Raw genomic sequence first — 26,189 nt, forward strand, 5'->3', positions numbered from 1 at the left:
TGTTTTTCTTCCACCCTTCACCGAGGCTGCGTTTTTGCCAGGTCGCGTTCCTCGCTCGCTAATTTTTTACTACCCTCTCTCTCTCTCTCTCTCTCTCTCTCAATCTCGCCCCCTTTCGCTCTTTACCTTTCGTTATTCCCCGCCGACTCTATCCGCGGGTATTTTTGTTGCTCCACTTTCAGCCTTTAATGTTTAACCTCCCGCGTTATACCCGGTGTTTCGTATGTTTTCTCGCCGTTTCCTGTCCTCGTTTCCCACCCCGCACTCCAATTTCAGATTTCCGTTCCCCCCCGCGCGTCCAACTATTCCACTCCCCCTCGGTCCACGATGTTTTCTTTGCCCCAGAGAGAAAAACATCGCCTCGAGCTTTTAATTCGCCGAACCACCCCGCCAGTTTCGATCGGCAGTTCGACTTGTCGCTGGGACCAGCGCGTCCCGTCGATTGCCGATCGAATAACGATTTCACTCAGCTGCGACTGGGAACAAACGTCCAATTAAATCCCGTCTGAGCCGAGGCGAGTTCCACCAGGCGTTGGCTCAGGTGTCGAGGGCCAGACGCGCTCGTCTCAACGATTTCGAGGATCCGCGTCCCGTGTTTGCCGCGAGTTACTAATACATTTCAGGGCACTGTTCCCGAGCACGTTAACGAGATAAGTACGGCGAGCGTGTTCCGCATCGCGCGAAGAATTGCGCTCGAATTCACTCGGAACTGTCGAACCTTCGGGCGTCATAAATAGAGTATCTCCCGGTGAACGTTCTCGGGAGTAGCGACGGGTAAAAAGGGGGCGAAGCGAGCCCCTGTTTTCGAGATACAGCGAGCGGAAGGAGCGGCAAGTGCATCCATCATGTTCCATCGATAATATTGCGCCAGTTGCTTGTTATTGGGGCCAACGTCGGGTTTCAATCGGCTGATTCGCGCTACCACCGGCATCGACTGTTATCGATTTCGACACAAACACCCCGTGGATGCGCCAACAGTCTCGTTTCTGCTAATGGACGACCGCCGCGTGTTTCATCCGCGCTCATTATCATCCGAAACGTGCCGCACAATAACCAGCTACATTAATTGGCAGCTTGGTGCGCCTAGGAAACGACGCGGTAGGATTTTCTTCGCCCTTCGTCCCAAACAAGATCGTACCTCGCCTCTCCAACGAATCCAATGCGATCTCGTTGCACCACAGAAATCATCGCATCCGAACCCTCTTCCCAACCCAACTGAGAGAGAAAAAATGAGGACACTCGTCCAGGTTACGCGCGTTCCATACAATTCTGGACAAACGGGACACATCTTTCGAGGCGCAATCGAGTTTCCCTGGCAAGCAAAGGAGAGAGGATTCCAAGGTGGATGGCTGGCGGTAGACGGTCGAGCGGAGTGACTATTTACGCCATTAAGCCTGTAACCACAGCGGAGGGGTAGCCAGAGGGGGGGAACGAAACGCCGCCTTTGTGTTATTCAGTTGGGTACCGAGCCACGTTCAGCTTAAATGGCCTCTTCCGCTCTTTTTCCATCCCCCATCGCGGACGGAGGCCTTTTAAAGGCCGCGGGGGTGAGAACGCCGGTTGGCTGCGTGATGCACGAGACCTGGTCGCGTGCACGCGCGACGCGTCGACCCCCATCGCGCTTACCCGCGAGCGACGCGCGTTCGACGATCTCGAGTAATAAATAATGCGATCGGAATGCTTGGCTGTTGTTCTTTTGTTTGCGCTGGGAGGAGGGCGGACGGGTCGAGGGTCGCGTGCAGGGGATGACGAGTGTTTTGGTCGTGATCGAGGTCAAAGGGAATACGTTTGCGGCCTACGTGTTTGTGGACTGCGGCCCCGATCGGTTTGGTTCGAGGGTCGATGGCGATGATTGCTTCACGTGTGGGAATGTTTCAGTACGCGCGAGCATTGTTTTCCTGCCACCTTTTTATGGATTTTAATTACCGTCACGTGATTCGAGGGCGCGGAGATTAGATCCCGCGGCCCTCGTAACGTGCAGTGATTTGTTCGTTTTATCAGTTCGAGTCTCGATACATGGCTGCTCGACGAGTCTGAAGGGGAAGGACGGAGAGAGGCAGAGACCTGGTGAACGTAATTGGAACAGCGTGGCGAGGTAGGAAAAAGACGAGTCGCCGCAACGATACCGGTAATATTCTGCGAAGGGACCAGATAACAGGCTGTAGCCGTAGCCGTCCCGCTATCCTTGTTGTTTAGCGTGTAGTGGTACGAGGCTGGTTTAAGTAAAAACTCCTTTCCACGAGTTTCCGCCGGAGAATAAAAGGTGAACGTCTTCTGCTCGAGGGTAGCGAGGGTTGCAGCTGATTTGCATTACATCGTACCGGATCGTTGCTCGGGACCAACGAAAAATGGAACGAACCTATCCGTTTCACGTGTGGTCGCGCGTTGAATTTAACGAGTCCTTTGGAAACGCACGAGGCAACGCCGACGAATGGAACTCGAGAACGTTTTCAACCCCCTTGAAACCGGTTCGCTTAGAGGAAGGATCGAAAAATCTAAGGGGTCGGATGTCCCGTCAGAAATTGGTAAATAAATTCCGCGAGACAGCGGGAAACACCGGCTATAAAAGTGGCCCGTAAGCCTGAAACAATCACGGGGAACAATGAAGTCCCACGGGGATGGATCGTCCTCTGGAACAGCTTCGCCGCGTCTCAGAAATAATGCATCGATCCGTTTCGAGGCAGGGCTGGTGACAGTCGGAGCCGAGGTCCAGTCCCGCGAGAGTTACCTGGGCACGGACGTCGACGGCGTTTTCGCGATCGGTCGAACGTGGCCCGGAGCTTTTGGCCCGAGTTTCCCGCAACTTTCGTCGCAAAACTTGGGGGTGTACGGCCGGGGCGCGTCCGTCGATACGAGGCGGTGACGCGCGGGGGCGGAGCCCGTTAAGTTTCGCCGGGAACAGTGAAAAGCTCGCTACATCCGGCGACCAGGGACCGAAGATTCACTTTACGGCCTCTCCCGGCGCAATTTGAATCCCGTGCAGAAAGCGTGCGGCCGCGTTTCGCGGCGGTCGACGAGCTGACAGCTCGGCAGATGGCTGTTACAGTTATGGCCGGACGGGAATATATGAATTCCCCGGGGACAGTCGTTTATGGTGTTCCTCCTTTGAAGAATGGAACCCGGGTATCTCTGTGAAGCCTGGCGGGCTGCCTCGCGCTGACTCTAAATGGACGTCTAATTAAATACGGAAGTAGATTTTTCGAGTCGACGTCTCCTCGCTCAGCGCCTCGTTGGATGATGTTCAACCGGGTGTACTTTTCGCACGCGCGATCGAAACGCGGGTGTTTTCAATAACAAACTCTGCAAACGGCTGGTCGCGTGCGCGCATTAAAATCTGCTTTCCTGTCCCGTATCAGCGATCGTCCCTAATAAAAATCGCGTGCACCATCCAGCGGTCCGTGCAGTCGCGATCCAACCGCCTCTAACCGTTCGTTATTACTTCGATAAAGTGCATAAACATAGCCGAAAGGGTAACCGTATAATCCTCCACCGTGCTGCGTAAATAGAGCGCGGGAAAAAATTCGAACGGACGCGCGACTGTCCGATAAAACAGCCATTTTCAGGATTAAGTATGCTTGTAGCGTTCTCTCGTATAAATTGTCGCTAGAATCGAAATCGAGTTTCACTCCTCGTCTCGATATTTCTAAATTAAAAATGCATGGAAATGCACATCGTGTCGCAACAATTTCTCTACGCTATCTAACAGACAGGTTCCTCGATTACGACCCAATCTCCGTGCTCCTTTTTCACGCATCGTCCTACAGGCCTCCTGAAGAAGAGTAATAAAAAAGTTCCGCTCGTTGGACGAGTTCGACTCGCGATGCACGCTCGACGCGTTCATTCTAGTTGTTCCACGAATTGAATTCACCGCGGATACCTTCGCAGGACTTTCCCAGGGTCCTGATACGTATAATTAGGACTCCACTGTTTGTCCAACAGCCGTTTGAAAGCTCGAAAGCCTCGTACGCGATTACTGATTCGGATTTAAAGGTTCAGCGCGGCGTTTTACTCGACGATCGGTCCCGTGGACGGGGAGGAAGGTCTATCGCGCGTTTCCGGTCGACGGAGCAGGCCCTCGTCGACTACAATTAAACGAACGATCCTCGAAACGTGGACGCACGCGTTTCTGCTTAATGTCGCGTGTTCCTGGCGCCAGTGCGAGCGTTCTCGAAACGCCAGCGATCGCACCTTCGCGACGGATCGCGACGAATCCCCGGGCAACGGTGAAATTAGCGATGAAATTATTTCGAGCGACGGGGGACGCGTCGCGATTGAAACTCCGGCAAAACGGCTCGCGTAATTTCGTAAATTCGAAATCTCGAGTGCGTTTTTATTTGGTACCGGGTGTGGGGTGGTGGCTCGCAGGCGCGGCCCGCTCGTTTCGACTTTCATTATTCAAATTGTTCGCCAGCGTTCCGTCCCGCTCCCGTGCCACGGCTGTTCGACTCTTTCTGGCCCGTTACGGTTATCATTATGGCCGGGGTGGGAATGTTCGGAGGCGCGCGCGTTATTAACATCGTGGAACGCGCACGCAACGAGGAATTCATCGAAAATTAGTCGGACGTCAGTCAATTGAAACGCGCGCGCAGCCCGCGGGGCTTTAATTAATTTAGTCCGCGGACAGGTCTGTCTGCTTGTTCTTTCACCGAGCAGGCATTGTCCCTTGGCTCGAGCGGGGTTAGTAATTTCCGGATCGAATGAACATTGGCAGACGAGTTGTCGCGCGATCAAAGTGTCGAGCGGAAAGCGCGAGGGTAGAATTGGAAAGAAGAAGAAAAAAAAAAAAAAACTGTTGCGTCGTCGCGTGAAATTCCGTGGGTCTCGCCCTGTCTGCGAACCCTCGAACGATCTACGAAGCCCGGATGGCGTCGACGTTCGCGAGACTCCTCCTCGAGTTCCTGTTCCTTTTCGAGTCGCGGTATCGGGTAATCTTACGGCACGCGGACGGGTAATATGACATTCACGAGACGCGTGACTAATGCAATAATGCGTGCCTAGGATAGACGGTGTGAAAGCTTCCGGAAACTACATACTAATTACGTGGAAATTAGAATTTAGATTAGCGGAATGTTATTTCTGACGCAACCCTCGTTGTCTCGCGGTCCAATTAACGTGAACGAATTCCATTCAGCGGGAAATCCAATGTTAATAACTGCTTTGTCGGCTTCAAAGACCAGCGGAGCGTTAGTTCTTAACGTTATTACATACGTTTTATCTGTACTTTTCAGCTGGCAACCCTGTAGACTAGGGACTACCGAGAAGAGGAGCGGTTAGAAAATTAGGTCAGATTTAAATTGAACCAGGTTAACGCCGAGGTCACTGTCAGGACTGAAACACGAACGCGATGTTAATAAATGTTAAATCTGGTTAGATCTAGTTAACTCTAAACTGGACCAAAATTACTAATGGCTGATTTCAGGTCAGGCTAAATCAGATTAAGTTTGAATCGAGACAAAGTTCATACCTGTACCGGATCAAATTAGGTATGGATTGGGTTAATGCTGAACTTTCAACGGTTCGGATAGCAGTGATTTTCGTTGAACCTGAGTGGATCAGCGTTAGGTTAACTCAGGTTTACCGCTGTTAGAGTTGTGAATTATAATTGAATGATTGTTGGCGATGAATCAGAGTCAGAAAAGGAAGCGATACGTTACAGTATTGTTATGGCAAGAGAGGAAGTTAGGAACACCTAACCTCGACTTGAACGAATGTCCTCCGATGCGGCAATTTAAAACTCGCGGCATCACTGGAAAAATATCCGAGCGAACATTCGTTGCGCAAACACGAGGAGAGGAGGGGAGACAACATGTGCGGTAGGCGATACAAAGAAATCCAATATGAATATTCATCGCCAGGTTTCGTCTTTCGCAGAATCGAGGTTTTTAAAAAAGGATCCTCGCCCGCTGCGCGTAGAGGCGATGGTCAACGAAAACAGCGTACACATTTCGAGCGTACGAGACCGTTCGAAACGCGTCGTAAATTCCAACGAGAGGGTAAACACTGCGAAATTGTTCCTGCGCGAAGCGAAAAGAGAAGAAAAAAAGATAGAAAGAGAGGAGAGGAAACGGCGAGGCAAAAGGGAAGAATGGAAAAGAAGAAGAATAAAACACGCGTCTATCTCTGCAACAAGATTCTCGAAAAATTCGTATCTCGTTCCCTGGCAGCTGTGCCGTGCAGCCAGTTAAAAATATTCGCGATCCCTAGGGAGAATTACGCCGGCTGCATGGGTAACCGGTGAGAGCGTTAATTGCTCTCGCTCTTAAAATAACACTCGGTTACTCGAGCAGTCGAGCTAGCAATTTCCTAAATACGAGCCGGCCCAGAAAAGGGCGGAGAAAGAAGGCGGAAAGGGACAACGGAGGCGAACGGAGAGGGTGGCCGTAGCGGGGGATGAAAAACGAGGGTGGTCGCGAAACGCTGGCCGCATTTAATTCTTGCGTTCATGGTCCGCAACCGACGCCCGCCCCTTCGCCGTGTCCCGCGACCAGCCCCGCGCCATTTCCCCGTGAACCCACGAATATTCTAAACAGCGAAACAAACTTCCTGAATTCCTCGTGCACCGCACCAAGCACGCGCGTGCAAATTTTCGTGAAATCTGGGCCTCGTTTCAACCCCTTGTTCGAACGACAGAAACGTTTAACCCTCTCTCCGCCGGTTACACACCGTTGGCCGATCTTTTTATTTGCCGGGGAAACGCGGAGGTGGAGATTTTTTCATGCGATAGTCGACGGGGAAAATACCGCGACTGGTCTTTCTCGCGGGCGATGAAAGAGGTAATTTAACCCGGCAAGGTTTGCTGTTACAACGGAATTGCTTTTCCTGCCGAGGTAACGAGTTACAGTTCTTCCTTTTTTCGTTCTTTCCCCCCCCCCCCTTTTTTTTTGCTTTTGCTTTTTAGTTCAAATTATGTTTGCGGCGAAGATTCTTTTCAATTTTGAGAGACGTCCAACGGACGCGGGGTATTGCGTTTCCCCAAAGACGGACGCTATCGCGTTGCACGATGTTCGCCGAAAACTAATTCTGAAACGGGCACGACGCGAAGTATTTCCACACGTGACTGCTAAACTACGGTCAAAGAGACCCCGCGCAAAATGCACCGAAACCGCTGCACAGATTCTTCAAAGCGTACTCCCCAATGAATATAACAATTTACTAGCAGGAATAACCACTAATCCACGGCTAAAGGAACTGCTTTAACGTCAAACGCCAAAACCGCTGCATAAATTCCATAAAGACAATTTACTGGTGAACAGCAATTTGGGTCTAAAATGATTATTAAATTCGTAGGTAAGGCAATCTCATCATAATCCATCACAATCGCTAATAAAATCCTTGGGGGATTGCCCTTCAAGTGTGTCCGCGCGCAGTCGGTTTAATGAATCCGCGAGTTAGAATGAAATATCATCCCACTATCCGATGAAGAATAATTCACGACTTTATAATTAAAAGTTTCAGTATCACCACCTCAAGTATATCCGATTTCTCTCCCAAGTACCATTATTCCTAACCGAGCGGACATCGAGAAGAGTGAAAAGCTTAAGTAGAATCAATTGGTCCTTCTTCTCCAAGGAAAGAAGAAAAATTAACCCCTAATCTTATACAAAATAGAGTAAACCACAGCCTAACCAATAAAACAAGTCATCTTCTGGCCTAGAGATTAATTAATTAAATAGAGGGAAGGCAGTTGACTGCAGATCAGCCATCAGCCGCAAGGTTTACCTTGGAAAAAGATCTAGTAGATGCAACGTCATTGGTCTCGAAAGTGTTAATAGGCTTCCGGAAGGTAGGGTGTTAAGCGGCGTGAAACGACACTACCTATGAGGAATTAACAAAGCGCGTTGAAGAGGTTGCACTTCGCGGGTGCAGAGGCCGCTTTTCAGCAGCGTTTCACCGGGGGTGTACCGTCGAACGAGGACGATTTTTAGATGGCCCTCGAGGCGCGCGCCTCCTCGCGTTAATTAACTAATTACACCGCCGGACAGGCGATGAGGAGTGCTTCTTAGGGCGAGCTTTCGTAGACTGCTCTCTTACCTTCTCGATGAGACTTCTCTCACGTTGAACGTCTTCACGGTTATTCCCTTTCGACTGATTGTTTACGAATTGCACTGTTGTGATTTGTATTTAAAAATTGTTGAACCCATCTTCGCCATTCTCTTCGAATCAATTCTTTTTCAACAATGCCTTCCTCTTGTCCTCCGCAGTGTCTGCTCGTCCCACTTCAGCCGCTGCTCTACTCGAGGCACTCGCGAACCAACTATTCGCGAAACAAAGCCCTCGAGAACCAATGGACGCCGATTAAAACGATTGACAAACAGAGGCGTTCCACGATCTCGACTCGAATCGAGCCAGCCGCAAATACGTTCGAGCGACACTCGTGCTGCTTACAGCATGGAACCGCCTTGAATATGGTCCTTTCAATTTTCTCCATTTAGCCTCTAATGAAGAGATGACTCGTACCAGAAAGTTGCAACGAGAAAACCCTTAACATAAATGTACCTTTCTCCACTCTCTCTCTCTTTCTCCCTAGTTCCTCGATGATAGAACGAAGGAATTAATTTTAGATAGGAGACCAAATTTTTTCTGTCTTTTCTCAATTATCCCTCTTGGTACAGGTCTGGAGGATTGAATACACGAGGCAGGGAATTGTAACCGCGAGTCGCTTTAAAAAATTTAGAGGGTCGATCTGCTTTGGACTCGCCACGAACTTCCCAGAGACTTATTTGGTATTCGAAACGGTCCTCGTCTTCGTGGGTCCTGACTCCTAAGTGCGAACGAAGTTTCGGCAAAGTGCGGCTGCGTGGTGTAAAGGAACCAGAGATCTCGCTACTAGTTCTCGGTTTATTGGTGACGCGGACCCGGCTATATTAGATAAGTTCTATCGCGCGAAATAGCTGGGAACCGTCTCCCCGCGCCTCGACCTAGACCTCAGACCTCGATGGGGTTCCCAGGCTGGTTGCCCTTGTTTTCTTCGTGTCACCCTTCCGCTGGTCCTTCGTTAGAAACTAAATCGAGAAAATTAAAGGCCTCGACGGGCCTGCACGAGACTGCCGGTGTTACCATTTTATTAATACTCTTGATAGCTGAGTGGAGTATCGCGACAAGAAACGTACTTTTATTTCTGATCATTAAACGAGGATTCTGACGAGTATTGATTATTATAGACGATTTCTCGAGGCATTTTATAAGTATAACTGAAAGCGCGAGTTCTGGTAGGAGAAAAGGTGGCTTTTCTATAGCTGTCAGGGTTGCTTTCTTTAGGATTCGCTCAGAGGATTTATCATCCGTGTACGAGAGAAAAGTCTGGACGTTGTATTCACTTCTCTAGAGTGACATAATAATTCAGGGCACTTTTATCAATTGGATCGGGTCCATGGAACGTTAAATTTGGCCCTCCGTAGTATCCGACGTACCTAATCCCATTGTCAATATCCGTTTTTGCGAGGCAGTTAGCCCTAGATCGAAAATTCCAGGCACACTAAATCCAGTGATTATATCAGTAAATCTAAAAAAATGATTCCCATCTTGGTATTAAGGGTGCCTAGTTCTATCTACGCGCAGACGCACACCCTTTGCGTGTCTCCTGCGTGTGCACTCGGATTTGGAACGCGATGCGTCACCGGCAGAGTTCAAGTTGTGCAATTAAAAAGCCCGATAATGTATCATCGGATATCGCGATGTTACGGCGATCGCATAAATTCGTCAGCGACTCGTCGCGAGCCCGTCGCTAAGAATTATTAATCGCCAGTGACGCCAGTTCAAGTTGGCATCGAGTTCTGACAGCAGTTCCGCAGCTTTTATTATCGAAACGACGATGCATCGCCGCGGAATCCGGCGTTGTTTATGAAACAATCTCGCAACGACGGTCAGCGATTATTACGAGTGATGTCACCGAAGAAGACAAGCGATTCTTTCATTAGCGCGCGTGACTGTAACGTCTCTCCACTCTTTACCTCTTGTCGCGAGCTGACCCTTGGTCGAAGAATCCTTGGAACGATACTCGTGAGCCCAACCCAAAGTAGCCACACTCTCCAAGAAACCCAGACATTCGTTCCAGACAAGAGATCGAGCCTGCGAGAGGGATATCGTCGGTCGAATTTGCCGGATCATCAAACAACTCGTCTAATACGCCCGGTACGGGCCGGTGCAGCGCGACAATCTAAATCTGGACCCCTTCTGGGGATCAGCCTTCCCCGTGTGCAGTTCAATGCCGGCTAGAATCAGTCGGGATGAAAGGACAACGTCGGAGAAGACTCGGTTCATTTGCTTCCGTGGCGCACTCGGTTCGCTCTCCTACCCCCCATCCCCCCTACGGTTCCACCCTCTATTCGTTCGACTTAACTTCCGCTTATGCCGGCGTAGTTCGACTTGTTTGACGTGCTATCGATTGCACCCCGGCAACGCTGCTCATTAGTAGCGAGTAATTACCTCCACGAGCACCCTTGATGCCCGGCCCTCCCTCGCGACTCCTCATCCCTGCCTGTTTACGCGGACCAATTAAGTGTCGATTAAGTCTTTCTTTCCGGATCGGTTCCAAGTATCGCTCGTACGTTCCTGACAATCGCCAGAGATCTAATATAGAGTGCAGACTTGTTAATTACCTCGCGTTTCTGATAAACGGTATGAATGTAAAGATTTGGGGGAGGATCGTTCGAAAAGTTAGGTTCGGATGGGTCACCGGAGACCAATCGAGAGGCAAAGATCTCGGTTATCTGGAACTGGTTTCCTGATGAATCATACCAGAAACGACTCCCACGTTTACGATCTGGCCACGTGCCTTGGCTATTGTCGTGCGGGTATCTAACCTCCCCTATACAATCGATCTCGCGTGCCCTGCTGTTGTTTCCATCGACGAATGATTTTCTTGGCTTTCGTTCGCAAGAATGGGGATAACTACGACTCCAGTATCGCGCGTCAACGTGGATCCCGCGATTCTCCAGCGTTCTACGCGAAGTAAGATATCTCGCGATAATCCCGCGCTAATCCTGCGCGCTCTAAAACAGAGAACAGATACTCGCGGAAAGGAACCCCCGGGAAGTAGTAACCCCGCGGAAGGCGGACGAAATCACGCTGCAGGCCAGGGATTACGCTCGTTGCGTAAACAGCGGGTTACTTCAATTAAAACCTCCGACGGCGCAATGAGTCCCGAGCTGTTTAACACCCCGTTCAAGCGGATGGAAAATTAAGATCGACCGCTTCCGCCGTCGGGTGGAAGGAAAGTTCGCCCTCGGATCGACGGCTATTCAAACAACTTCCGAATTATTCGACGATTTATCCGGACCGTCCAACTTCTCGCCCTGAATTCGCATTCCAACCAGGGTTCCATCGGCTAAGATTGAACGACCACCGCCGCGATTTTCTTTAAGTACACTGCGCCCTATATCGGCCGCGTTCTGGAACCGATACACGGAGAGGAAGAAGCGGCGAGGAACCCAAACAGATATTCGCCGTTACCAGAACGGAAACAACGGGGGCTCGACTAAATGGAACCCGTGGAAAGGAATCAAATCCATCGAGAGGAGTATCCAAGGGGTGAAATTTAATAAAAAAAATTGCCCTACGGGTCAGCGGAGCTGGCTCTCTCCTTTGGGTTGACCAGGGCTTAGAGACGAGATAAGGGGAAGGTCTCGAAGCTGCACGGCACGGAGAGCCTGTTCCTCGAGAGATCTTTCCAACCCTGAGCTCGACGAAATCGCGTTTACCCTCGTTACGGTGCCGCAGAAATGTTTCGGGGACAGATACCCCCATTTCGGGACCGAAGTGGCGAATTCTGCGGTTAGGGTGAGAAGGTATCGTTAAGCAGCGAGATTTTACGCTCGTAAATTCCACATTCGTGAGAGGGAAAGGTACACGGTTTACTAAAGCACTCGATTCCTCTCGTGAACGTAATCTGAGCTCGATTATTTAAAATCGACCGCACGAAAGATCGAGGCCAGGGTCGCGGCGGGAGGAACTGACCAGCGTCGATCATTTCGATATCTCGCTGGCAACGACGGGCGAGGTCAGCGATTTTAAGCGCGCACAGAACGCTCGCGTTAATTGCTCCGGCGACGCGATCTCAAAGTGTCACGCGGGTGGTAATCAACGCGCATACTTTCGCCGCGATGGTCCCCCAACTGTGTTTCGCCCGTTAATTCCCCTAGCCCGGCTGGCTGGCGCTCCGATCGCCAGTTTCCGGAATCTCGGAAATGTTGCGCGTGCACACGAGAACAGCTCGAGACCCGTGAGGCGGTCGCTGGTATTCCTAGGCGACGCCCTTCTCTTCCGGTTCACGAGACTTCCCTCGCGCGAAATCACTGCGGAAGATTTCATTAAGCGAGCGTTTACTCGTCATCTGTCCCGGGATAATGAACCTTTTTGGTGACGGGAGAGAGGCCGCGGGAACAGGCGGGGCAGAGAAACGGGGCGCGTGGTGAGAGAGCGAAAGGATAACAAGAAGCCTGGGCGAAATGAGAGAATTTATCGGCGGTGTTGTTGGCCGCTGCGGAAAACCGCGTAGATCCACTGTTGCTCTGGAAAATTCATCAGGCTTCCGGCGGTGATTTGAGTGCGCCGTCGGCTGTTCGTCAGCGATCATCAACAGTGGTTGTTTATAAATTAATCCGCGATGCGCGGCATTACAGGAGTGTACCGGATACAACGTAGTTTGCATAACCTCTAATATAGGTGCAAATGCAAATGAAGGCCCGTGGTAACGTACTCCTGGACGCGTCTATTAACTCTGCGCAAATAAAATCAGACTAATCCGCTCGCACGAATATGCGCCGAGCTCCCGCGAACCTAGTCCTCGAAAAAGTGCGATCAGAGTAGAAAAGACTTTGTACCCCGAGATTAGCATGCGACGGTCTGTTTCCAATCTGTGAACCAAGGAAATATCACGGCTATTCATAACAGCCAGGTTAAAATCAAACCAGCTGTACACGTGTTCTCGCGCCATTCCGTTTCCTTTATGATTGTCGCGTTCCCGTGGACGCGCGAAGAACACGAATTCGAAGCCAGAAAAGAGCCATGCTCGCCTCGACGCGCCCTCCCATTTCCGTTCCCTCGTTTTTTTCTCCACCGCCTCTCTCTCTCTCTCTCTCTCCGCTTCGCCCTTCGTCTCGCCCCTATGCACACGGTTTTTCACGGCGATTCGAGTGCGTTCACGGCCTCGTAACTAGCATACACGTCAGGAATGCACCGTTCAGGAAGATTAATCACTCTCAGCCACGAACGTTCACCGTGCCCCGTAAATGGTCCCAGACAGAGTTGATTCGTGACTTTCGCCGTCTCCGGTTCCATTCTTTAAACCCGTACGCGCGACCTTTTACCCGGTAACTCGTTGGTATTTTAAGAAGGGACGAAGGAACGACTCGTCTGTCTCGAAGTTTCAGCTATTTAGTCAGAAATCGAGCGCTGGGCTAGGGTTGGTTATTCAATACGACACCCAAGTTTCGCCCAGACGCGAAGTAACGCAAAGTAGCGTCTAATCCGACTGCGACGCTGAGAGGTCGACGAGCCACTCACCCCCGCTATCGATCTGGCCAACAAGTTGGCCGTGAAGAAACGAATTTTCAGTCCCGACGGCGTCGCGAGCCACCCCCTCTGCGGTGAATTCGCGCGCCGCCTGCCTATCCACGGTATAAACTAGTTAAAGTAGTATTTCCGTGGACCGATGACATTAAAACTCGGAAATGCAGGGACTTTCCGCGATCCTTCCGTGCGTCACGCGAGCCATCGCCGTGTAACAACGAGTTTTTACACCATATGCAAGTAGCCGGCCGGTCTCAACTTTTAATTGTGCGCGGGGCTGTTCCTACAGGCCCCGCGGCGTCGTTAAACGGGACAAGGCACGACGTTAATGAAATGCAAATTGCCGTGAACACCGGCTTTGGAAGAATACCGGATAGGATAAATAGTATCGATACCCGGAACGGTCCGCCAACGTGGAGGCCGTCACGTGACCGTGCTCTCGATCATTTCTATAACGACCCACATTATCAGGCTATTTATTTAACGTACAACGAGGCTGTTCTAAAAATTCATCCGCCACGAGGAGGTTCGATTAATAACCGCTGTTCTATAACATCAACCCCTTCAAGTTCGCTGGTAAATTTCAACCAAGACGTACATCCACCATAGACGAATCTTCGAGGGTGGATATTTTCAAACGCGTGGGAGTAGAAAAAAAGTGAAGACGATGGTTATAGTCACGATAGACGGATCTTCGAGGGTAGATATTTTCAAACGCGTGGAAGTAGAAAAAAAAAAAAGTGAAATCGCTGTCCGACGAAATCGTGAGCGACCCGTTAATCGCTCTCGCCAAACAAGAGCCCCATCCCCCTTCAGGAAAGTCCCTAACAATTCGCGGCGTCTCTGCAACGCACCTGCACCTCATTAATTCCCAGCCATTAAACGGCACCTCTACACTCGGGATCTTCACGGACGAGCGAGCCACGGGGGGTCGGAAATCGTCCGCCGCGGAAGGTGGCGATTTATTAAAAGCGTATCCTCATTGTCGCCAAAACCCGCTGACTGTGCCCGCGCGAGATGACTGTCCCCCCGCGCATACACGCGCGTCTCGCACACCGCCATCCCTATTCCCGGTTCTACGTGTACGTCTATAGATTTACAGGCGGGCAAATACACGGGTCCCTCCCGTATGCAACAGAGGACACGCCGGTTGAATCCTGATGGGGACAGCGGCGCAGTTTGCGCTGGTTATTCGCGCGTCTACGTGTACCTGCGTAAGCATGTACGTGTGGACATAAAGGAGCGTGTCTGCTTGCAGACTAATCGCATCTAATGAGCCGCACCCCGTCAGCGCAGATTAAAGCCACCGGTTACTATGCGGTTAAATGGCCACCCCTGGCTTCTGCGCGCCGAAAAAAAGAAAAAAAGAACAGGAAAAAACGGTGTTCGGGGAATTATTGTTTCGCGCGGACCACGGTCTTTTGTTCTTCTTCTTCGCGCGACACCCTTTTCGCGTATAAAGATTGCAGACGAGGGGGTTGAGAGTGGGTTGGGTTAGTTATAGGTTGAGACGAGATAGTTCTCTAGAATTTGGAACGGTTAATTAAGCGTTTTAATATTATCGAAAGTTCTGGTATGTCAGTTAGAGGATTAAATGGCGCGATTAATATGCAAGTACTCGTGTATTCTGAGAAACTCGTGGTTCGCGGGTAACTGAAACGTTTCGCGATCGAGACACGATCCCTTTTAACCCTTTAACGATTCCCCATTTTTCCTGGCAATTTTCCTTATCTCCGGTCGCGTTCGCCGGCGCGGCTTATTTAAATTTTCAGCGGCTGTGAAAGGGTGGCCAGTGTTTGCGTCGAACATTAAAAACACACGGCCGGCCACCGCCGTCTGATTAATCGCCGAGGAAACGTATTAAAAATACATTAGCACGTTGCCTGGAATATTGCGCGACTGTACCACGCCGAGAGGGTGGCTGCTACAGCGGTACACAAACGTTTCGAATCTCGTTACGCGGCTGGAAAACTCCCCTGTCGACGTTAGAACACCTCGACTATTAAATAGCCGTCAGAATCAATACGCAACGTTTCCCCAGTGAAACTGGTCTCGAACTACGCGGAATGGCAGACCGTGCGGGTCTGACAATTGTCCGGTCGAGAAGGTATATGGAATTTTGTTGCGTGCAGTTACGAAGCGGAGATTGGATAACCCTGAACGCGTTCAGTCTGGACCAGGTAGGAAAAGATCGGTTGAAACCTGTTTTGGCGTTCCCCTTTACGATCCCCCTCTGGAATTATCCCCCATAGAAAGCTAACTCGAGTGGCCCCTTATTTATCCCCGTCAATGGCCATCTGGAGGCCTCACACGCCGTATAATCTGCCTCAGCGTTCGATCGACGTTTCTCATTGATACTTAAATTCCGACTACACTGTTCATAAATGACTCATCCAGATAACAAATCACATTTAGATGCGTAAAGTTCTGGGATCTCTGAATCAACGTTGACCTTTTGAACGATGAAATTAAGGGATAATTAAAACCGTGGGAATGCGAAACGACGCGCCATTACGCGTTCGTTTCGTGGATATTGAACGTGGACGCACGCGTGCGGTTTCTAAGGGACGAGATTCTGCATTCGCTCCGTGACGCGTTTTCTGAGATGTCGCGGAGTAAATGGCAGCTTTCATGCGAACGCGTCTTCAATCCCAGCCTTTAGTTATAAACCGCACACATTCTTTGTCGAGGGCAGCGAGACCATCCCGTTCTCAGGGAAACGCCAGCATAAAGGGAAGGTTAGGGCTGCGTGTGGCAGGCTCGAGTTGTCGAGAAGGAGCAGGAGGACTGGATAATGGCCGAGGAAAGTAGCCTTTTCCCGTTGAGGGAGTCGTAGGATGATTTTTGCTGCCAGTAAATATCCACTATAAAATCGATCGCGATTGATCGTTAAAGAAATGGTAAAACAGTCGTGTTCTGTTAATTCATTGTCAAAAATGAATTTGAATCGATTGCGATTCGATCCACAGACGACTGCACATCGAAAGAGCGAAGCACTCTATTGTAAAAACGTTCCTTCCATTTCCCAATCGTAGCAGTTCCATTTTGCGAACTGACGATTCTTAAAGTGAAGCAGAGAAAGAGATTGTTTCAGATTGTTTCCATTAATTTTCCAATTTTGAAGAGGGACCGCGATGGTCTTGTTTTAACACGGGGCCAATTTACGTTTCATCTTAGCCAGGGTCCCAAGCTTCTCTTTGATCCACATGACAAGTTTCTATTAGCTTTATGGCGCACAATGCGCCTGTAAATCCTATAACGACCTTTCAGAGCTATCTCCTATGCATGCTCTCCCCCATGGATGTTCCCGTCTTCGTTCAAAGCAGACGCAGCCATCGACCGAAGGCTGAAGAAAACGATTACGGTCCTCTTTCTACCGTTTTGCTAGACGAACAGCCGATGTAACGAAGATGTACGGTAAAAAAAAAAAAGAAGAATCGCATTAATGTTCCATTGCAAATTGCGCGTCCCTGCGATTGTTAGTTCAGGTCGAGAAGGAGGCACAGGTTACGTTCTAAGTTAACAGGCCGGTGGGGCCGCAAATTAAATTTTGTTTCCCTCTCCCCCTGCAATTTATCCGATTACGCTCTTTGCAATTATTAGGTCCGCGAGAGGCAGACGGAATGGGAGGGGAAAAAATGAGAAGTTCGAATGAAAGATTAATAAACCATACCAGGCGCCTATATTAAACGACTGTGTACACTTAATTACCCTCGGCAAACTTCCACGGGCATTGAACATTTACGACAGGAAATTACCCGCCGATTTATGGCCTGATCCGATCGAATTAATTATCGAGCCTGCTCGCGTCGGCCTCTAAAAATTGAACGTCAATCCGACGATCCCGGTACCCCGTATCGCCGGACTCTTGTATCAATTAATATCGTTTTATCTAACGGGAACAATAGTTGGCTGCAATATTTATCCAGTTAAATTACGGGCCGATTTAATCTATAAATCGTGCGCGTACGCGCGCGATCGTTCATTTCGAGATCGTAAGAATTATATTTCGAATCGCCCTCAGTTTCGTACATCGTTTGCCCAGCCCTGCGTTCGTTTCCACGGATATCGCGGCTGTTTCGCATTTCGCGTTACTAATAAAGAATTTATCCGCGACGATTACAACAGCCTCCTCTCCCTCCTCGCTCGCGATGAAAATAAACTCTCACGAGCGAACGGAAATCCATTTGCAAAAGTTATACGTCCGCTCGCGTCTCGTCTCTGCGGAGGACGCGTCAAATTTTTAACATCAATTAGAAGCGCGTACGCGAGCAAGACTCGTGGGAAGAAGGTAACGGAAGGATGGGCGGTTCCCCGGGCGATTTAAACGGGGAACCAGAATCGATCCAAGGGCCGAGGTAACTCGCGATCCACTGATTACACGTTACATCGTTTCTATTTACCAAAATTGTGTCACGACTGGCATGCGAGGGCCCCGTCCCCGTTCGTACACACCGGAGAATATTAGTTTCTACAACTTGCCGCGATATTGAAACGGTTCCTGGACGCGGGCTGCCGTTTATGCAGACGTCGGAGTTGCGACCGGAAACGAACTTTCGGATGCGGCTGCGAAATGAAAGAATATTCGAGACCAGCGGATTCCGGTGGGAAACGAGCCGGGAGGATCGACAGGCAACGGTAACCGAGGGAAATCCGACGAGAAACGCGTCCTTGAAAAATAAATTCAACCCCCTGTGTAAGGGTGGAATTAGGGGGGCGCGACGATACTCTGTGGCCAGGCAAAGTTCTGAATTAGGGGCGAGCGAACGGACGCGGCAAGAACAAACCCTTTGCCACGTAACTACCCCTCGCGTATGTTACTACTTCACACCGGAAGCGAATAAAACGCAACGCAAACGGGAGTTGCGATCTAGTTCGAACAAACTAGAGAATCCAGGGCGGGGAGGGGGTTGCAACAAGATGATAACGAACTAACAGATTACCCAAGTTCCTAATATTGCTATATACTCCTATTTTCGGAGCATTATAGTTCGTTGCGCGTACGTCCGCGTGAATGCATTACTTCGCGGCGGAGATAACTATCGTTCGTTGCGCTGCGTATCTGGCGCGCGAAACTTTCACGCGAGGCCAGCAGAAATTGAATTCCACAAAAGTGACAACGAGAGATCGTGGAACGTTGGTGGAGCCGTAGTTCTGGCTGGGGAAAAAAGAAACTGGAACCGCGCCTCGCGAGTGGCGATCGATACGTTTGAGAAAAAGTACATCCGTTCCTCCTTGCGATTCCACTTTCGAAAAAGTGCTCGTCAGTATATCGCGGTCCCCCTTTTATGGGATCCTCGCGCAGAACAGCGGAACGCGCACCATGTACGGGCACTGGGTCAGCTGGAATCGCACTTAAGAATCCGAGGCCCGTTCCCCGGGCCAAAGTGGATTACCGCGATTACAGACAGAACTTAATTAGGACCGTGGACATAAATAACGCGGGGGAGCGTCAAGGAATACGAGACACGAGGCAACTTTTCGTGTCCGCCTTTAATCCTGTCGACGTAATACCGGCTAATTGTGAAATGTGTCCCGGACGAAGGCACCGCCGGAAAAACGTCAGACCGCCCCCCCACCCGGCTCCCTTTAGGATTATCCTGGCCGACGATTTACGATGACAAATCCGCGACGAGTGTTTCTAGGGCCCTCCTCTGTACGTGTGCGCGGACACAATGGAGACGCGAGGAACCGAGTGACACACATATCCTAGCTCCATCCGTTGGAGGATGTTCACGGAACCATTGAATCATCCGGCTGACGCCAGGGAAAATTCTATGCATCTTTGAGCGAGACTGCTCGCGATCCTCCCCCTCGCTGATGGACGAGAAGACCGGGTAGTTTTTCCGTCCGGAGAAATGGTCTTTTTCTTTTTTTTTTTTCTTTTACACGGTGAAAGGGACTCTGGTGGGACGAATGAGGTTGGTTATTGGACGGTACGAGTGTTCGCCGGGACTAAGAAATATCAGTCTCATCTACTATTTATACGGGATGAATAAACGATTCGTGCAACCCTGGGAACTATCTATATTACCACGGTTAACAGAGCGGTCTCGAGTGAGTTCTGATTCGAAGCTCTTCAAGTTCCACGATTTTAAAACTGTGGGAGGTACTTTGGGTCCAGCAGGATGGTCGATGTGGACAGTGGACATCGAATATCGGAGGTGGGACGTAACGTGGGATCGATCGAGAGCGCATCCGCTCGCGCCCGCTTCTTTCATCCCTTTCAGGAAGATTCGTCAGGCGGGCGACGCTTCGATACCGGTCGCGGAAACCGTGTATCGGGGCCGCAATGACGTGTACGTCGCATAATGCGCTCGATATAACCGGCGATACCGAAGCAGCGGTAACAACGACTGCGACAGCTGACGCTATCTACGGGGATACGATTCAGCAAGGACAATGGCCCGCGTTAAAACAGCCCGTACAGATAACCCCGTGGCCCGGTTCAACGTGGACGTGTACGCGCGCGTGCACCGCGTAACGACGCTCGGTGGAATCGATAGAAGAGTGCATGCCCGAGACACACGGGCCCCCCTGTATCGTTGCGGCTTGTTTGCAGATTGCGAACCGTGGCCGGCGAAACTGCTGATAAAACCGGTTTACCCGCCCGGACCCGGGTAAATAATTGGTTAAATAATTGGCCGACCGGTGTCCTGTCATTAACTCCGCATCTGCTGAAAGCTGCCCCGGTTTTGACTCTGTTAAACCACCCCCTCTTCGACTACCTCTCTCGGATGGGACCAGACAAATTTCGACAGCGACCTTTTTTCTCCACGATCCTCGGAAGAGATATCTTTCAGGAAGGGAACGCGATAACGATCCACGTGGAAAGTGGAATCGGAGTACAAAAGGAACGGACTCCGTGAACTGCGGTGATCCAGTTTGAAGAAGATCCGACTGCTAGTTAAAAAATGATACCGTCTGGGGATGGAGGAGTAATTAGAGTCTGTTTTTGTTTCATCGAGCCGGAATGCCGGGCAAGGTACACACTTGACTTTGTTAAGGGAAGTTCGCCGCACCCTCGCGATGTAGCCGAACTTCATCGGAAGTTCGGCTATCCAAACTCATCGAAGAATACATTATTTGAGGGAACGATTTGTTTGAACGGTCGAACGATCGGATTATAAATTCCGTTCTAAACTAAGCCAGGAGGTGGTTCGATTCTTAACCTTCGCGCAAGGGTGGCACGCGGATGGAAACAATTGCCTGATTCGTTGTAACCTCGCGGAGGGCAGGGTGAAAAATGGCGAGATGCGAGGGAACAACGGCCTCCGAGCTGAGCCGTTCCGAACTCGGGCAAACGTTGGCTCGGGACGAGACAAAAGGAACGCGAGGAAAAATAAATTTAAACGCTCGGTGCACGTAAGAAGCGTCAGCCCGTGTCGCGCGTGTGCATTTCCGTGCGCGACGGCCAGCGTGGCCAACGGAGAATGCCAGCGTGTAGATACTTTGTACACAGATACGGGGGTGAGGGCTAAAAGCGTTACGGCAGATAAGTGACGCCGGGTAAGGGAAGAAAAAAAAAAAAAAGAAAAACGGCGGAAAGGGAGCATTTTAAATGCTCAAGTGCGCGGATACGGAGCTGCGTCATCCAGCCAGTTGCATGCGACCGCTCCGCGTTCGCGGGAAATTGTTTGAGACAACTTCACGAGGTCCTCTCCGGGGCTCGTGTAATTGGCGACTGGCTGAATTTTTAGCCCTCTCCTGGATTTCCCTCCGTTTACCACTTCAGTCACTCCTGAAAAGTTTATGGGGCGAGGTGTGTGGGTACATCCGGCTAGAATTCTTTTAAACCGGCAACTCTTCCAGAGTACGTACCTCTCGGTGGACTTCTATTGAGATTCCGCGAAACGGAGTCACGTTATTTTCGCATCCAGTTAGCGGCGCGTACGTGTCGTCGTGCACAATGCATGCCAGGAAATAAAGTTTAAATAACGATCTATAGATGTTCGGCCAGCGAGTGGTACACGTGTACAGGGGAAATCAGACTGCGCGGAGAGTCGATGCCCTAGATAGAAAGCAGCGTATGTTAAAATGAAAAAGAGTTGCAGCATACTTGGAACATGATTATGAAGGCAATCGATACAAGCACCGAGGAAGAGCCACGTCAGATATCGCGTTCCTACGTCACCGGTGAACTGAATCTACCTCAGGTCTGTTCCACTGTTACTGGTACACGTACCTCGAGAATGCTAACGCGACAAAATGGTGCTCGAAACATTTCACGGAAATCAAACTGTCCTCTGTTATGAGTCGACGTAACAATGATACGGCTCGGTTCGAATTAAAGAGCAGGCCATATTCTCGCTCCCTCGTATAGAGGGACACAGTTAACACGACCTAACGTCGACGTAACTTAAAAAAGTCCATAGTCTGGGTATAGCAATTTCCTGGAATCGTTTCATCGTTCGCGCCTACGGTGGCCGCGTCGTAAAATCGGCTCAGAAACAATTTCTCCAGCCACGGAACTCCCCTTTATCCCGTTCGCCGTGTCTACGTAGCCGCGCTATCGATTTCCACTCGAGGCTGAACGCGATCGGCTCGCCTTAAGAAGGGAATACAAAAATATGTGCTTAAGCCCTCAATCGGGCCCGTCTACGTAGCGATTTACATGAGAAGACAAAAACTTGCTTTCGAGGCATACCAGCTAACCACCCCCCGCCTCGCGGCTCGCTCGCGCTACCCTCCTTCGCCTCTTCTTTCTAGCCGCCACCCTTGTCGTGCACACACTCTCTGCGCGCCGAGTGCGAACGCGGCGAAAGGAAAAGCTGGCTCAGCGAGACTCGCCGCGTGGTACTTTGCATTTTACAATGGCAAAGATATTATGTAAAGCGTCTGCGCGCACCGCCACCCATCTATGGACGCGCGAATTCTCTCCTACGCGCATGTTAGAAATAGAATGATGTTTTATGAAAATGCCACGACCGAAATTACTGAAACATTCACCGCGTTCCTGAGAATTCTGGGATAGAAGTGTCGCATCGTTCCCTACCGGTTGTGCCACCGGAAGATACACTCGTTTCCTCGCTACGCGGATCTTTTCTGAACCTGAGTCAACCCGATGAGTCTCGCGAAAATGTTTAATTGATAGTAAAGTGGAACACTGGGTTCGGTTCGCTGTTAAAAGCCTCGGGTAGCAGTCGATGTCGAGAGAGAAATATTGTTTTAAACTGTCAAAAAACAAACAAAAAAAAAAATACAAATTTATCGAGACGATGCATTTTCGAAATATCGCCGCCAGAATAAATCGCGTTCTGGCTGGAATTCCTTTTGTTCGTGGCAACGGGGCGTATGGAAAGCCGTCCGATCCGTCGGAATTTAGCGCGCGCCTACGGATGCTCACTTCTTTTTTTTTTTTCCTGTCTCAGCCACGGAACCGTGTATCAAGTCGGAGGTGTATCAAACAACGGTTACAGATCCGCGAAATTTACGACGATCACGCGCGCCGCTCGCTGATACAGACGTTGCTCTAGGAATGCTGCGAAATGTGTTTCGCAATACTGCTGACACTTCCGAGCTGCGAAGAAATATTGGCAGAACTCGCGGCGTGGATTCCGACCTTCGTGTTTTACAGCGGATATTCTTCCCGGAACTATATTCAATGCCCCCTCCTCCTCTTGCTACCACGAATTTCCTCGACTCTTGCAAGACGCACGAAATAAGTTGGATTAGGTCGGATCTCTCGTCTTAATGGGTCAAGATATCCAGCGTTTCGAACTTCCAGAACCGTCCAAAGTACGAACAAACGTCAGATCCCGGAAAAACTGTTCGGTTGCCCAACTTCCGCGTTCCTTTGGACGCCACGTATCGAGACTCGCGGCAACTTTCACACGACTTCCTCCGCTGGTTTCCTCCGCGCGGAGGAAGCGAGTCACCGCGAAGATCGTGATTTGTTTAGATGGAATTCAAACGGAGGGACCGCGGTATAAATCCGGCATCTCGTTCGAAGCCATGGCCGGAGGGCCGTGCAAAGCCCGCAGAGAGCCGGGTATTCCATCGCGGTCGTATTTCACACTTTGGGCCAACGAGGGCGGCGACATTTTCGGTCAGCGATATTCCGCGAGTCCGCACGAAAGGCAGGTCCCGAAGGAAACGTTTACGGCCAAGTTAACGACTAATCCCGGCCATAGTTATAGTCATTAGGTTCAGCTTAAAGCGACGTTATTGCTTGCATTAGTTACCAACTGTTCCAGCCGCTTGACTCCGCGTGTACCGGTGTTCGATTTAATTACCAGAGACCGGTTTGTCGAATTCGACTCCCCGTTCTTTCGTTTCATCGTGAATTTTATCGTCGAAATCGTCGAACTTCACCCTTGAACCATCGCTGCCCGTCGTTCCTGATTAATATACAGAAATCGATCTTCGTTTGGCGAATTGAAAACCACGCGATAAAGTAGGATTAATCGCTCGACCTTTTCACGTCGCGCGCAGAGGCTTAATCAATTATACTTAAAACGATGCTTCGCGGTGGAAGCGCGGCGCAACAGAGTCCGATCGATAATCGCGACTTGGAATTCAATTTCCAACCGGCTCCTCCATTTAGGGCCACTTCGACTGTTTGCCAACAATGGCCGATTACACTGGCATTTCGATGACCGGTTCTGGGTCAAAAGGTCAACCGGTTTTGGCCCTACGCGCGCGCACGGTTCGCCAGCCGCGCGAGATTCGATGCCAGCGTGCAACCAGCCGTTCCAGAAAGGCACACAACCCGTTCGCCAGAGGATAACTCATTTCGAATTTACAGATTTGCCGGCGGATCCGGCTGGATTTATGGCGTTTGACGGGGCGACCGTTCCAGCCACGGACGCGACTAATCAGGATCGCTCTTATCGCGTTGTCCAACCCGCCGTTAAATATATGACGAACAACGAACTTGTTATTGTTCAAAGACATCCTGTCAAGCGGTTCTACACGGAATTACTAATTAAAAACATGTTCCCCCGTATTTCTGGTTCCTATAAACGCACACGTTTCTTCCACCAGCCGCGGATTCGAAAATTCTCCATTTTCTACTACAGTCCTTTGAAAGCTTTCGCAAATTTCAACCTGCTTTGCGAAATAATCTCAACGAAGCTTATTACCCGGTAGAAAAGAATCTCTAACAAAGTCTGCGCCCGTGGTAATCCCTACGCCGATACGTTTTCAACCCCCTCAGCCAGGTTTTCTTTTTCCACGCGTGTCCCACTCGTCCCTCTCGCCAGGATTTTGGATCAGAATAGAGACGAGAGAGAGAGAAAAAAGATGATAAAAATTGCGTTCCATCGTTCGATCGGGCCGTCATTTTCCAGGCGATCGGCCGACGCATTCGACGGAGCATTTAGACCGGTCGTTACTCGATTATACTTCATCCGGCGGGCTGATACGTTAATCCTACTCATCGACGAGACGACGCCACGAGAAGAATCCACTTACGGGGGCGGTCGATCGGTCCGTCGTTTCAAAATTAACTCTAATCTAGGATCAGACCGCTTATAAAGTGCTGTCGAGATTTCACCCGGGGAAAAAATGATCGTTACCGCGCTCGCCTAATTGGGGGATGACGTCGGATGCGACCGTTCCCTGCCTATTATTCCGCGGCTGCTCCAGCCGGCGCTATATTTGAGAATCGAGCGCAACGGGACCGGCTGAGCTCTATTTTTATTTCGAAACAAAAAAAAGAAATAACAGCTACGCGGCGTTGTACGAAATTTTGCTGAATGATCGATTCTTTTGGACGATCAACGACCAACTATTTCGAGGAGAGCTTCGAGAGAATCTCGTTTAGATACGTTATCGATACCTTTCGTCGTTCTGAGTGCGCGAACAATTTATATTTGCATGGGATTATTAATCGAATTATTGGTGAAAATTTTGTTCATTAGTACAGCCAAGGTGGAACGATACGCTGTTCGATCAACACATCCGATCGGAAATAAAACCCCGATGATATCTCGCTATCTTGTCCAATAACTAAATGTTAGTTCAAACTGAACGACAGCGCGTTATCGGACCATGAAAGATAAATAACACCCGTGGCGGAAAAGTGTTATTTCAAGCCGGGAATCGAGCAGTTCGCTTGTAAAATTGACTTTAGCGAGTATTCGAGCTAATGTTCCATTCGTCGTCGATACATCGTCGCGCACGACGCTCCGTTTAATTAGTAGCGGGAAACCGATTTCGCGTAGGAGAAGAGTCGAAAATAATTGTTAAGTGTGACGCACTGGAAAAGAGAACGCGACGGTGCTTTTTACGGGCAACGATTGGTAACGTTTCTATAAAATTTCGTTACAACGCTTTTATTAATACTGTTCGATAAAACGGTTTAAAATCGACTGAAAGGATTCGAAAAACGGGCCCCTTTTGTTGTAAAACGTAGCGTAGCTCAACTTCAAACAGTTGTACAAGCGAATTTAATATTTCTGGCTTTTTTCACCGCCGTATGGAATCGAATCCGTAGAATTTACGAGAGCAGCGTACAGTCGGTGGTCAAAATAAATCCACCGATAGTTTTGAATGGCGGAAATAAATCGGTGGGCTGCAATACGGTCCCAAGAATTCCACCCAACCGGAAAACAGTTTTCGAGCATTGCTGTGCTTAAAATTCTCCCGTGAAGTTTTCTAATTTCGCCCAATTAGAGGCTTTTAAGGATTTTTCAATCCCTCGATCGTACCGTTTGCCAAGGAAATTAATTCGCGAG

The 26,189-nt window shown here is 50.0% G+C and overlaps 1 protein-coding gene across 1 annotated transcript in view; it reads right to left on the minus strand.

Annotated features, from left to right (window-relative positions):
• LOC143427313 (uncharacterized) overlaps window positions 1-26,189 on the minus strand; it is a 194,791-nt gene that overhangs the window by 162,986 nt on the left and 5,616 nt on the right. The gene's annotated exons all lie outside the window — the stretch shown is intronic.

The sequence above is a fragment of the Xylocopa sonorina genome, chromosome 9, assembly GCF_050948175.1.
Source record: "Xylocopa sonorina isolate GNS202 chromosome 9, iyXylSono1_principal, whole genome shotgun sequence".
NCBI classification, from domain to species: Eukaryota; Metazoa; Arthropoda; class Insecta; order Hymenoptera; family Apidae; genus Xylocopa; species Xylocopa sonorina.